The following is a 14,862-nucleotide window of genomic DNA, read 5'->3' as shown; positions in this document are numbered from 1 at the left end:
AAGTTGAGAATTGCTTTTTCCATGTCTGTGAAGAATTGTGTTGGAATTTTGGTAGGGATTGCATTATTTCGTACCATTTATTCTTTTGGGTATTATTTCTTCATTTTATTCTATATCTTTTAGTTGTGCCCCAAGTTGCTAATATGAGATCTCTGTCAACTTTTTAGTGTAAGCATTTAGTGCTATGAACCTGCCTCTAAGTACTGCCTTCATTGTGTGCCATAGGTTTTAGTATGTTGTTTTTCATTCAATTCTAAAATGTTTTTTCACTTCCTTAATTTCAATTTTTATATGCATTTTCAAGGTTTTCAGTTTCTATGAGTTGGAATAATTTTTATTGTTGACATTTATCCTTAATCCATGGTATTCAGATAGGATTCAAAATGTTATATCAACTTTCTTATCTCTGTTTGAACTTGCTTTGTGTCCAAGTATGTGGCCAATTTTTGAGAAAGTTTATGTGATCCTGAGAAGAAATTATATCTCTTTATAGTTGGTCCATTTGCTTTACGATATTATTTAATTACAACATTTCCGTTTAGTATTTGAAGGGATGACCTGACTATTGGCAAGAAAAGTCATCTACTATTGCTATGTGATGGTCAATATATGATTTTATTGTATTAGTGTCTTTTTTATGAACTTGGCTGCTCTTGTTTTGATGTATAAATGCTGAGAATTGCAATATCTTCCTGTTTGATTTTTCCTCCAATGATTTCTTAGTGTCTTTCCCTATTTCTTTTGATTACTTTTTGGTTGGCGTCTATTTTGTTAGATGTTAAACTGGCTGCACATGTTTGTTTGTTGGTTCCATTTCCTTAAAATACCATTTTTCATCCATTTACTATGAAGTGATGTCTCTTCTTGTTGGTAGAGTATGTTTTTTGGTTGCATCAGCAATATGGATCCTGTTTTCTAGTCCATGCAGTTAGTCTGTGCCATTTTATTGGAGAATTGAGATCATTAGTATTGAGAATTATCAATGAGCAGTGATTATTCATTCTTGCAACTTTGTTGTTATGGTGTAGGTTTTTCCTTTTCATTTGATTTGCTATTCTCAGATTATTTATTTCTTAATGCTGGTTGTAGTTAACCTCTTCAGACTGAAGTTTACCTTCTCCTGACATTTTTAGAGATGGATTTGTAGATTTAAATTTGTATTCACATGGAATGTTTTTTTTATTCTGTCAATTATGATTGAAAGTTTTGCTGGGTAATAAAGTCTCAGCTGGCATCTATGGTTCCTCAGAGTTTTTTAGAATATCTGCCCTGACCTCTCTGCTTTTGAGAGTCTTCACTTGAAGATTGGGTGTTATTCATTGGCTGCCTATAAATGAAACTAGATCTTTTTCCTTGCAGTTTTTAATATCTTCTGTTTGTTTCTATAATTTAGTGTTTTAATATGTGTCCTGGGGAATTTCTTTTTTTGTCCTATCTATTTTATCTTCGATATACTTCCTATATCTTGATTGAAAAGTATTCTTTTACTTGAGGAAAATTTCTTTCATGGTTTTGCTTACAAATGCTTTTTTACCTTTGACCTAGATTTCTTCTTCTTCCTCTATATCTATTATTTGTAGGTTCAAAAAGTCTTTTCCTGTGCCATTTTGTTCAATCATATAATCCATTCTTATGTTGAGCCCTTAAATCTTTTTGAATTAGAGTCTTGAGTAGGTAAGAATAATAATTATCATTCTTCTAAATGATAGGAAGTGGTGCTGATAGTGACAATATCAGCAATGACATTACAACAGAGAAGACAAAAACTTTTCCATGTATAAAAATTAGTTGGTCATAAGTGGCTAAGACAAAAGTAGGCTAGGCCATGTGGTTCATTATGGTAGTAACCTGACAGTGAAGAACCATACCAAGAAGTTGAAATACCAAGGATGTAACTGAGTCATTGAAAAGGGTTATATTATAATTAAAATGATCTCATTAAAAAGAAAATGTTTGGGGGTACAGCTTCATCTACCTTCCACCATGATAATAAACCTTTTAAAACCATGGAGCTTCTCTTGTCATTGGGGTCTGCTGTGGAGAACTGTAGAAGGGGCCTTCAACTAATGAGCTGCTGCCACTTAATCTCCCACCTGGAGGACTTTTTTACATTCCCGCCAGGAAGGCCTGCCAACTCAAGCAAGCTAGCAGAGCCAGCCATGACCCAGCCAAGTGAATTGCCTAGACCAAGAGTCTCATCCACTCAGAGGGGCACCACCGGAGCTCTCTTCCTCGCCCCTCTCAGCCATACGCCGGTCCAGCCTGTATGTCTCCCCGCCCTGTCCTTCTGCAGCCCCCCTCCCCCCAGTGGTGTCTGGGAGCCCAAGAGCTGAGATCAGCTGGTCTCTGGTCAGCCACTTGGCCCAGAGACCTCCAACCCAGGAGCTTTGCCCCTGCGGGGTCTCAGGCTGAGACTTCTCCATGCCCAGGCAGAGCTCTGCAGCTTCTCATAGCCCAGCGTCTGCCCAGATCCACGTGGACTGAACTCAGTCAAATTCCCATGCTTCTGCCTCCCTGAGCTGTGGCAGACACGCAGGATCTACAACTCAGCCCAACAGGACCCACCCCTCTTTTCTTTCTCCACATGTTCCTGGCCAGCTTCTTTGACTCTTAGCTACAGTCTAACTCCTGCCTAGTTCAAAAGACTAGGCATCTCTCTGTGTGTCTCTTTCTCCATGTGTTCCTGGCTAGCTTCTTCCCTTTGACCTGTAGCTCTAGCCTCCAAATGAAGGACAAGATGGTGGCAATCCCCTAGCCTCCATCCTCTGCCCATCCCCCAGCCCCACAGAAAGGGTTTCTTCATAGTTAACAGCTGCCATTTAGGCTCCAGGGCCTGCAGTGATCCCCATTCTAAGACTCATTCCCTTGGGTAAGACATTCCCTTTCCTTTTGAGACAGTTTCCTGCTCACAGCTGAGAACCCCAGGCTGGGCCTGGACAACAGACTGTTCTCTCTCTCTCTCTCTCTCTCTCTCTCTCTCTCTCTCTCTCTCTCTCTCTCTCTCTCTCTCGCACCAGCTCCAAGCTATAGTCCCCAGCATGTCTCCCCCAAGGATCAGTCTTTTGTGTGTTGCCTGCTAGCATAGGTTTCTCCCCATCCTCCTCTGTCATTTGCGACCAGCTGCAGCCACTTAGTTCAGCCAGTTTGTCTCAAGCTGTGGGTCCATGACCCTGCTTGCTCCCTTTGCCCCTGTGTTTCTTAGACCCTCATTCTAGGACTCCTCCCCTTGGGTGAGACATTCCCCTCTCCTTTTGAGATAGTTTATTTCTTGTGGCTGAGAACTATAGGCCGGGCCTGGAAGAACTGCTCTCACAAGCACTGGCTCCAACCCAGCTTCCATGTGTCTCCCCCCATGGGTAAAGTCTTTCCCACAGACTTTCACTCCTTCTGGCTCTGACTGTCTTATCAAGCCTCTCTGCATTTTCCTTTAAGCTTCTCTTCAAGGTTGGCCTTTCTCCTCCTCCTCTACATTTAAGATTTACCAGCTAAGAAAAACAAACAGGGAATACAGGAGACCTCTCTGCTAGAGCACCTAGCCACCACGCTGCAGAACAGCCACCATGTGGCAGAGCAGGCCCCTCCCCCACTGCTTCTAAACCCACCAAGGACAACAGAGAAGCACACCTGAGACCCTTAACCCAAGGTTTTAATGCTTTTTCTCCCTAACAGGAATACCTAAAACAATGTTTGTGCTTTTCAACCCAAAATTTTCTTGCTTTTTATTTAAATGTTTCTTTTTCTCCCTAGCATTCCTGATATATGTCTAAAATTTTTTCAACCTTTTGAGACTTCTTTAAGGTTCAAAAGTCATGTAATCTACTTCGACAGGTCAAATCAACAATGTTGATTGCCATTTTTCAGCCCTTAATTAACACCCAGTTTCCTTTTACAGACAAACTGTTACTGCCTATCCCAGATATATAATTACCATGATGTTCTTCTTCGTTAGCCATCCAAAACAGACTCAAAAGTGCCTTCCAGGACTAAATTTCCTCAAATGCTGTTGCCTTTCTAGGATCATAATGACAGACCATGATGTTCTTGCTCCCAAGTAGCCTAATGCTTGCTACCCACCATCTGCAGACATCCCACTGTCTGGGTGCTGCTCCCCTGTTGTGATCAATCTATAGGTGCTCCCACAAATCCAGCAGAGACAACGCCATCTCCTGGAACCTGCCTGGGACACCAAGCTGACTTTCTCCAGACACCTCATCTGACTGAAGACTCCCAAGACACACACTGAGACCCAGAGACACGTGATGAGTCCTACAGAAGACAGACCTAGACCTTCAAGCTACAGATGAACTCTCTTGCCAAAGTCAAATGACTACTGAACTTAGAAAAGTTACATGTTAGTAAGGAAAACACAATGTCTATCTAGATTAATCAGATGTTATTAACCTCAAACTGTACAACCCATGACAATGATCCCTTGCCTTCTCAACCCCCACCCTCAACTCTCCTTACCATGTGATTTAATTGTGCTACCCCCTATAGCCTGTGTAGTGTTTTCTTTTGACTTCTATCTCATCCAAAATTTTCACTACAAATGACACAGTCATTCCAGTGATGCCCCTTTTTAAAAAAAAAGAAAAGGGAGGAATTGTGGGGAGGACTATGAAAGGATAGCATGGTTTCTGGTCAAACACTGGCTAGAGATGGCTGGAGACCCAACAGGTATCCCTACAAGGGATGGCATGCATTTTGTCATGCTTCCAGACTGCAGGCTCCTGACATGAGGCTGAAGACCTCCATTGATCCATGCCTTTCAGTCACATAGGGCAATTCCCCTACAAGCCCCTCCACAGGTAGAGGGCATGACTACAGGCTGCAGAGCCTCAAGAGATCTCTATATTGATGAGATACCTAAAGGCCAGAGGGCATAGCCAATTAAGCATTTCTTCCCAGACCCTCCTCCTTCCTGCAAAAGATATTTAACCTCAGGCCCGCCCTGAGGACAAAGGGTACAGCTTCATCCACCTTCTGCCATGACAATAAACCTTTTAAAACAAACAAAAGAAACAAAAGAAAATGGTCATTGGCTTTTAATGATTGCATACGATTATATGATTGGGGATGTGCATTCTGAAGATATGCTATTGTTTAGTGGTATATGTAATATAATGGGGTGAAGAAGAAATAGAATTCAATTTCTTTTACATAAATTCCTCTTGCATTGAATTACTTCTTAAAAGCAGTATTCTTCCTGGAGTAAGAGCTCATTTCTGTATTAGGCAGACAGAAATATATAATGCTACCATTTTCCTAAATCTGAGGTTTTATTTTATAGCAATTATGCAATATATGTATTTTGCATATAATACTGGCTTATAAATTGTAAGCTTTTATTTTATAGAAGTTTAGAACAACAAGACATCCTCTATGAAAGAACAGTAAAGATTACTAGATCACAAACAATTACAACTGGGCTTCAACGTTGTATGACTGTAGTAATTGGATCCAATATAATACATTCATTCTGTAAAATGAAAGTGTAGAAAAGAGAAACTGGTAAAGATAGAGACTTCTATCAAGTTTGAAGGAAGAAATGGGAAAAAAGTAGCGGAAAGAGTTAGATACCATATTATGTAATGGTTACAAAAATTTTAAGTGATATGAAAGTGATAGACAAATAATATCTAAGGCCACAGACAGCATAAGGGTAAGTATTGTGGTGTGCGGGCAACTGAATGACCTTTGACCCTGGAGAAGAGTACATATATTTTTGTTATTCAGTTTGGTTTGATTTGGTTGATCTTAAAGCTTAGATGTCACTAAATGCTCCAGCATGTGTGCTCCAAGGCCAAGGATGGCTATGAATACAGGCCAAGACAAACTCAGAAGCTTACATAAAATATTGAGTGGTGTGTGCATGTGGAGGGGTAGGGGGTAATTCAACAATGCTGTTTGTAAGTATGAACTTTGTATATGACAAAATCATGTTGCTGATTGACTAAACAAAGCTAGAGACCTCACAAATAGAGTGTGTATAATGATAGCTGCTATTCTTTTTCAATTATAAAGATACAAACTTAAGTATACAGAAGAATGAGGTACCCTAAGATAATATCAGTGGTCATTGAGCAAAATGAACTTGGGAAACAAGATTTAAATTACTGTAAATGATGTGAATGCCCTGTCTTCTGCATCAGCAGTCACCAGAGCAGTACTTTGGTCTTAACCTGCGAAAGCAATCCTTATACAAGAGTGAATAATTTGGGGCCATAATGTACCATCAGGCAAAAATTCCTGTGATAAAAACATTTTATCTCAGAAGTAATGCTTCTTTTGCCAAGCAATACAAAGACTGCACCAGAATGAGTGAAAGAAAGCTTTATGTAAAGTGTTAAAGAAATAAATTGTTAACAAAAGAGTGCTTCTGTGTGACCTAGTAAAGGAAGAATGTAGAATAAAAGGGAAGCTGAAGAATGTACCAGATCTCTGGAACTTTTCCATGATGCAATCATCTTATAACTGTAATCACCCTCGGTGACCCCACACTGGGCTGTGTTTCTGTGTTTATGGCAATTTTGTTAGCTTCCCTTTATTTAGCAGAGATTTCCCATTTCTGATATTTTGCAGGGGTTAGTTATCTTCCATTTATCTGTGCAGACCTGTATTTGCCATCTTTTAGTCCAAAACCACAAATGATTGTAAATCGTTTTCTATCTGACTGTAACCACCTAATTACTCTTCATTTGTTTTGATTTTTCTCAATTTAGCATCATCTGCAAAGTTAGAAATCATGTTTTGATATCATAATCAGGCTCAAAGAACCTCAGAGAAACTGCCTAGTAAATTTGTATCCCTTTGCTTTTTGTTTTGTTAGTAAATTTGAAGGTGAGAAAATAAGGGTTGAAGGAAAAAGAGAGTGAAATAAAAGTCTCTGGAACAAAAAAATAGGCAACAAAGTAGGGCAACATAGGCAGAAAAGCTTTCAGCATTATAGTGCAGAAGCCACATTGCCAAAGTGAAGTCTCTGGTACTTACTTTCTTTACTAAGGAGAATAATGTAACCCAGTGGTTCTCAACCTTCCTAATCCAACAACCATTTAATATAGTTGTTCATGTTGTGGTGACCCCCAATCATAAAATTACTTTGTTACTACTTCATCATTGTAATTTTGCCACAGTTATGAATTGTAATATAAATATCTGGTATGCAAGATATCTCATATGCAAACCCGAGAGAAGTTACTGATCTAAGATGTTGCATTCTGCACTTTAGATGATGACTAAGACTATACCATATTATGACTTTCATAAACATTTTCCTTCAATAATTACAAAATTTATTTTTATATAAGATAACAATCAGTATGAAATATAATGGCAGTGAGTCAGATAGGCAGATGTGGCCACTATTTGAGGAACATGGATACACAATACTGAAGGAGGAAGTATATGAACACAGGGGCCTTGAAAGAAGATTTTGAAAATTATTACTGTTATGTCTCCTATAAAATATTGCCCCATGCAAACAGCCTCTCCAGTTAGAGCCTTTTTCAGAGGATTTATATAAGTTTATTTCCATGATGTGCCAAACTAACTTCTCCTGGATTAAAGACATCTAAATATTTTTGTGTACTTAGGTCTTCCTTTTTACCTTATGACTTCAATAAGACTATATCCCTGTATTTCAAGGTTTTAATTAGCACCTTTAAGTATTTTTATCAATTACTTATTGAGACCTTTGTATTTATATTTGCCCTATATACTACATTACTTAAAATTTTCAATGACAGAATGATGTGTTTATTTAACAAACTAGGTTATGGTTTAGCAAGAAAAAAATCCCTAAATATCTGTAACTACAAATGACAGTGCTTATTTCTTGCTCACCTTCCTTATCTATTAAGCATGTCTGTGTAACAGTAAACAGCTTATCTTCATTGTTGATTTAGTTTTATGGGAGCATCTAGATGTTTGCTTCTATAATTTAAAGGGAAAGAAAAATAAACTAGAGATCCATGCTTTCTGCCCCTAAAAGTTCTATACATAAGAGACATATTTTACTTCTGTTGACATGACATTTTACTAGGTCCATTTTAATTTGAAAAAAAAAGTATTTTTGGTTTATATCTTTTAAAGGAGGTTACTATCTCTTCCCCCACCCCACCCCTTCCTTCTCCCTGCCATGAGAACTAGATCCATTGTTGCCCACTGCCTGAGATCTTCAAGCTGTGTGCCCATTAGTTCCCACTTAGATTTTTGTAATCAGAGATAGCAGCAATGGAATCAAAATGGGGAGCATCTTGGTATTCTTGCCCAGTATATACAAGATACTGGCACGATTATCATCATGCAGTGCTTTGGATATGAAGCTACCAGCATGTTGCCTGCAGAAAGTTCAGGGATTCCTATTTCATTTCCCATGGTTCTTCCCTCATAGAGTTCTTCCTTCCTAGAATTCTTCCCTAGAACTCTCTTACTTATGAGGGTTCACATCTTTGGAACTCTCAAGGCCAGCACATGGCATGGCAGGAGTCTCCCTGCATTGTTTTCCATCTCAAAAGCCCTGGGCAACCTCTGCATAACAGCAATAGAACCCAGTCATCCACAAGAGAAAATGAAGCACTGTGTGAAAAGGAAGAGCTGGAGTTGGATTCAGATGATGGGGTGGAGTGTGGCCTGAGCAATATAGAAATCACTGATGGACTCCATAGTACTTTTTGCACAGACCAAGAGGCACAGAGGAGAGTGAAGGCAAGAGCAGCAGCTGGATGCGGAGTACCTGAATGATGATGTAAACCAAACCATGGCCTGTACTTAAACCACCATAGGTCAGTAAAGCCTTCATCTGAGAAGCTTCACTGGGAGCAGTGCCAAGCAGAGATGAAACGCTTGTATGGGAACAGTGCTCTCAAGATCCTGGCCATGGAAACTGCTGTGCAGCTTAGCTTTGACAAGTACTGTGACAGAAAGCAGCTGAAGTACTAGCCTGTCATTCCCCTGAAGTTCTGAGTCCTGAGCACTGGGACCCTAGGCAATACCTCACAGTTCCTAACCTTTCCCTCATCATCTCTCCTGGACATTTTTCAGAGAAAGAGGCCTTCATACTGATATGGTGGATACAATCTGTCAGCCAATTATAATTCTGTCAACAATACTGTTGCCACCACAAGGAATGTTCATGTGACATAAAGTGATAATTGTGTGTATTAGACTGGCTCTCAATTTTCTCTGTAGCAGTCCAATTCATTGAAATTATTGCCTATAAATACTGCCTATTGGTTTGCATTATTAATTTTCTTTTTAAAGCCTTCCTGAATGTCATAAAAACCTTAAACCATGTGTCATTTATTCCTACTTTTTAAAGACCAGTTTTCATACAGCCCATGCTAGCTATAAACTCTTAAATCTTCCTGCTTCCACCTCCCAAATGCTAGCTTACAGGTTTGTACCATACACACACACACACACACACACACACACACACACACACACACACACACATGAAATCACACTGGGCTTCTGTCCACATATTTTCTGTGACTGTAGATCTTTGGATCTCTCTGAAAATGATGCAAGTGAACAGTAAGAGAAGTAGCACTTGTTACTTTGGCTAGATGTCAGCCCACATGCTCTATGAAAGACCCGAGAGTAAATACTCTGAGCATGACAGGCCATGTTGTCTGTGTCATAACTGTCCCACTCTGTCTTCATAGCATAAAAACATCCATAGTTACTGAATAAAATGAATGAAACTGTGTTTCAATAAAACTTTATTTGTAAAAAAATAACTTAATATCTAAATTATACAAGAAACTCACAAATTCAGTAGCAAAATAATAAAATCAAAACTTAAAATAAATGCCCTGAATGTATATCTTTAAAATGCATAAAATAGCCAAAAATGTATATGAAAGTTACTCAACATCATTAATCAAGGAGATGCAAATTAGATCTTCAGCATGATACAGTCTCATGCCTGCTAGAAAAAATATTATAAAAAGAAACGAGAAACAGTAATCAAACTACAGAAGAATGCGATAAGCTTGTAAAACTGGGAATGAAATAATTGGTATATACTGCTGGTGGGTGTGTACATTGGAATATAATTCATGGAAAGCTACATAAAGGTTTCTAAGTTGATTTAAATACTAAGCTCCATTACAAGGCCAAAAATCTGTCTGCCAAGTAGATAATGAAAGGAAATGAAATCATCATCTCTTGAAGTCATATTTTGCTAAAGTGAGCATGAGAATGCAACAAGGAGGCCCTGACATTTTCAATATACCATACTAAGTCAAACTAACCTGAAAGATAAGCAAGTACTAACTAACCTCAATCTAGCAAAATAAAAGGCAAATATGTGGACTTGTAGTTACAAGGTGCAAGGTCTGCACATAGAGAATGGAAAGATACAGGTCAAAAGACACAAAGCTACATTGTTGTAAGTGCTCATGTATAGAGGACTAATGTATATGCTGAATGAGAACATTCTTTAATAATAATGTGTTGTGTACTGGGAATGTGCCAAGATAATAGTTTTTAAATATTCTTGCTACCCAAGCAGGAAGAGAAGAGTTAATTCTATAAAATGTGCTAATTTGCTTAGCTATATTAATTACTTTGATATGCACACATTTATTGGACATTGCATTGGGCATAGTATACTTACATAACAAAAGAAAGAATAAGATATAATTTCAATAAACTAGACCATTATATTAGTTTACCTTTGAGTATTACTATATTAAATTTCTTTATTCTTTTTTTTAAACTAAAATATATGGAGGTTTGTTTTTCTTCCTATACTCTAAATACCTGACTTTTTTGTATATGTGCTTTTATTTATTATACCTGGACATTTATTTTGCTAGTCTAACCAGCATACTACCATACTTGGAGGCAGTAGGACTATTTTTCAGAGAGAAATTATTGAAAGGAAGAGGGGAGATATGGAGAATTTTCTAATCATTTTAAAGACTCGAAAACAGAAGCTTAAATAAGAGCAAACAAGGTCTAATTTTTAAATCTGGAATGCCTTTAATCAATAGTGTAAACAAATGGAAGAAGAGCATGTGACTGAAATGAGCAAGATTGTATACAATAATGCCCCATTCTTTGACAGTTTTTCAATTACTTAATTTTTTCAACTTTATTAATTCAATCTCATGCTCACTGTACTTTTGCTTTAAATGTTTAAAGCTTTGGTATGGGAAGCATTGAGTCTTATTTTCAGAATCATTGAAACCACTGAACATACAAGTTGAAATATTAAAAAGGAAAAAGCTTTTGTTTCAAATGCTCCATCTCAGGGTCCCTGAATGGGATTAAAAAATATAGGCACTACTTCTGATTGTCAAGGTTCTGCCTTGATAACTGACTGTGACTGCAAGGTTAACACCTGCCAACACAAGCTTGGGACATATTGAGGGCATGCATGTCAGAACTGATATCTCCCATGGATTGCACAGAATTGGCCTTCAGCTGCCTGTGATCATAAACAACAATGCTGGTCATCAGAAATGAGTACCACAGAGCTGGCAGCTGCTTTGTGTCTTTTAGAGGGAAGGTATAAAAAAGAGCAGCTTAGTTATTAAAAGTCTATACTATGAGATAAAAGATAGATGAATGAATTCCTGAAAAGTACCAAAATATTCATGTCTGAAATTTAAAAAAATACATAATTTTTAAAATATTTTGCAACCCATACTTTTCCAAATTTTGCATTTAATCATAGTTTAGGCAGTTTTGTTCTATTTTTGGTTTTGTTTTTACCTACTAAATGTTAAGCTATTTAAAACTTGAAGTAAGGGACTAAACATTTCAAAAATGTATTACCTATCAAGAATGTAGTACTGATATTCTATTGTTAATCTAGTTCCCAGTTATTACCAAACACTTGACCATGCACATAAAAAACGCAAACCTTAAACAGCTTGACGTTCATGTGGTCAGATACATCCATTTTACTTTAAGGTAGTGAAAATACTTGGCAAATATTATAGATTTTTAAAATGGTCGAGTCAGTATAAGAGCTCAGAATTTTTGACATTTTTCTATTTTACAAAGACAACAGTAGGCAATCAAATATGTATTTACTTTGGAAGATGCCTTTGGAAGATGCCTTTGGAGACTCTTGAGATCCAATTCTTGTGCTAGCCTAATATTAAAAATTTTAGAAGCAGAGATCATAATGACCATTAGGTGATTCCAAGTGTGTATTGTTCAAATATGCAACATCTTCCAGACATAATCAAGTAGACTGGCTTTGCAAGCCAGCAGCCGACCCAACGCTTACCATGTGCGAGGTGCTGAGTTCAATCTGTATTACCAAACACAAAAACATAAATAAATATGGTGATTTAAAATGTTAAACTGACATTTGTAAAAATAATGTCACAACTGTGTTTTTGCAGCTCTGTTGAAGAATATTTCATATTGCATATTGTGGAGAAGTGGGAAAGCCTGGTGTAAATATGTAAGAAGCAAATTTACTCCTGAGTTAAATTGTATTGTTTGACATGGGCATGGCCATGTCAAAGACCAATGCCTCGGATATGATGAAATTTAGCAAAACCTTACCTCAGGTTGAGGCTCAGAGGCTTTCATCTGATCTAACTGTAAATGTTAACACTATATGCAACTATGAGTATTTATGAAACATTGACCAATGCACTCAAAAGCTAGCAACTGTAGCTTCCTCCTAGATGTTTGCAGCATATAGAGTGTTTACTATAAAAACCTCCTTATGGAGACTAGCTAACTCCTTTTCCTGTGCTTTATATAATATATATGTCCAGGTTCAGGGTTGCTGCAGGGTTGATTCTATTCTATCAGAATATACACAAACCTTTGACCCCAGTTTTTCTGTATATATGTCTGTGTGTCTGTCCTTCCTTCATTCCCTTACACGTGTAAGTACCAAGCCTTGGTACAGGTGTCTAGTACCAAGCCTTATGCAAGGTGCTGCAGTATATAATTCACCTCTTCAAAGTAGACAAGTTGTTTATAGTGGGATTATAGTTATGTAGTCACTGCCATAATCTAATTTTAGAGCATTTTGTAGCCTAAAAAAACATTGTACCCATTAACATTCACTCCCCATTTCCTATTTTTTCCACCACTAATCACTTCAACCACTAATTGACTTTCTGTCTCTGTACATTTGTCTATTCACAGACAACTGAATGAAGGTCAGTGGGTGAGTATGAGTGTATAGGGGTTTCCAAAGCTACTTCCTTTTAGGATTTGAACTAGGAATATTGAGGAAAAAGCAAAATGATACATTATCAATCCAATGCCATCCTGGAATAGGCAGCTCAACTGCCAGACAAAGGAGATGCCCAATGTCCCAAAGACACTCACAATAGATACAGTAGTTTGAATAGGAATGACTCCTCTAGATTCATGTGTTTGAATGCTTGGCCATAGGGAATGTCACTGTGCAGGTAGACTTTGAGGTCACATATGTTCAAGTTATATGGTATGGTACATAGCCTCCTGCTGCTGCCTATCGATCAAGATGTAGAACTCTCAGCTTCTTCTCCATCATCATGTCTGCCTGCATGCTGCCATGCTTCTCACCATAATGAAGATAGACTAAATCTCATAAACTGTAAGCCAGTCATGATTAAATGTTTTCTTTTATAGGAGTTACCATGATCATGATGTTTCTCACAGCAATGAAACCCTAACTAAGGTAGAAGTGGTCCCTGTTCATGTGTGCATAGTGAAGGAATCTAAGAGCTATATGGGAGACAGCCAAGACTGAGCTTTAAAAAGATTGATATAGAAACACAAGTGAATCACAATAGTTATTCACATACTTGAAAATGCAGGAACCTAAAATTGCTAATGAAAAACTAACAGATGAAAGTAGAAAATCACTTTGAAAGAGTAAACATAATTGAATTTATTCTAATATTCACCTTCCTTTATGAAAATTCTTTGCAGAAACAGTTTTAAATGGTCTTTAATCCCTATGGGTCTGCAGAATATAGTCTCAGTAGTAAAGAATACAGTATTGTATTTGTAATGCTTTCTCTACATAAGTAAGGGTTCATTTTGGATCACAGTTCAAAGGTTTTGATAGTTTGAATGATGATAGTTTGAGAGGGTCATCTATTTGAATTTTTAGTCAGTAGCAGGCAGAACTATTGGAGGGTGAATAGGAGATATGGCCATGTTGAGTGGTTTATCACTAGGAAGTAGGCTTTGAGGTTTCAAAAGATTAACACCAGGTGCCTCCCCCATCTCCCTGCTGCTTTTGGATCAAGTATAAGCTCTCTCAACTACTACTCCAGCACCATGCTGGCAGGCCTGCTGACATGCTCTCCAACATTGTGGTCATGGACTCATTCTTTGTAACTTAAAACTGTAAGCAAGTTGCAACTACTTGCTTTCTTTTATAAGTTGTCTTGGACATGGTGTCTCTTTAAAGAAAAAGAAAAGTAAATAGACAAGGTACAGTCAGTTCATTGGTGAGAGGAGCTCTGAACATTTGACTACAATTCATTTGATCAGGAGACAGAGAGTGACAAGGTTTCTGTCCAAATGGCTTTCTCCATTTAATGTAATCTATGCCCCCAACCAGTAGAATGGTGCTGCATACAGTTGGGATAAACCTTCCCACCTCAACTAGATAACCCCTCATAAGCATTCTCAGAGGCTTGTCTTTTAGACAAGTTCTAGATTTTATCAAGTTGACAATATTAATCACACATGCTTTATGCTGTGCTTGGAAACTGAACCCTGGGCTTTGCACCTGCTAGATAAGCACTATATCAACTGTGGTTATCCCCAGGCCTTTTTGGGGGACTCTTTATCAAGCTTTAGTGGGTACTATGGTTCTTATTTGACAAAATAAAATTGTATGCCTATCAAACATCTTTCAACGGCACCGGAGATCAT

General features: G+C 37.9%; 1 pseudogene; it reads left to right on the top strand.

Annotated features, from left to right (window-relative positions):
- The first annotated feature begins 8,232 nt into the window (after window positions 1-8,232).
- On the top strand, window positions 8,233-8,964 carry LOC117693961 (gem-associated protein 8 pseudogene; annotated as a pseudogene).
- The last annotated feature ends 5,898 nt before the right edge of the window (window positions 8,965-14,862 follow it).

The sequence above is a fragment of the Arvicanthis niloticus genome, chromosome X, assembly GCF_011762505.2.
Source record: "Arvicanthis niloticus isolate mArvNil1 chromosome X, mArvNil1.pat.X, whole genome shotgun sequence".
NCBI lineage: Eukaryota > Metazoa > Chordata > Mammalia > Rodentia > Muridae > Arvicanthis > Arvicanthis niloticus.
Note: the sequence above shows the minus strand (reverse complement) of the source record. Positions and strands in the feature narration are given on the sequence as shown.